We start from the raw sequence: 709 nt of genomic DNA, 5'->3' as shown, positions 1-709 counted from the left end.
TATGTGTACTGATGGACAGCCACAGACGTCCTGTGTGTGCTGACGGACACACACAGACAGCCACAAACGTCATGTGTGTGCTGACGGACAGCCACATACAGCAACGGACGTCCTGTGTGTGCTGACGGACACACACGGACGTCCTGTGTGTGCTGACGGACACCCAGATACGTTCTGTGTGTACTGAACAGACAGCCCACGTGGGCCAAAATCACCCGAACAGTCCACGGGAAGGGCCAGCGTGCTGAGTCCAAGGACCAGCGTGCTGAGTCCAAGGACCAGCGTGCTGAGTCCAAGGACCAGCGTGCTGATATGTGTACTGATGGACAGCCACTGACGTCCTGTGTGTGCTGACGGACACACACGGACAGCAACGGACGTCCTGTGTGTGCTTGCAGACACCCACGGACGTCCTGTGTGTGCTGGCGGACACCCACGGACGTCCTGTGTGTGCTGGCGGACACCCACAGATGTCCTGTGTGTACTGAACAGACAGCCCACGTGGGCTAAAATCACCCGAACAGTCTTCTAGCTCACATCCTGTGAGTGCTGACGGACAGCCACAGACAGTCACGGACGTCCTATGTGTGCTGGCGGACACCCACGGTTGTCCTGTGTGTACTGAATAGACAGCCCACGTGGGCCAAAATCACCCAAACAGTCACGGGAAGGGCCAGCGTGCTGAGTCCAAGGACCAACGTGCTGATAA

Source organism: Brassica rapa, unplaced genomic scaffold, assembly GCF_000309985.2.
Source record: "Brassica rapa cultivar Chiifu-401-42 unplaced genomic scaffold, CAAS_Brap_v3.01 Scaffold1031, whole genome shotgun sequence".
NCBI lineage: Eukaryota > Viridiplantae > Streptophyta > Magnoliopsida > Brassicales > Brassicaceae > Brassica > Brassica rapa.
This window is presented reverse-complemented; position numbering follows the sequence as displayed.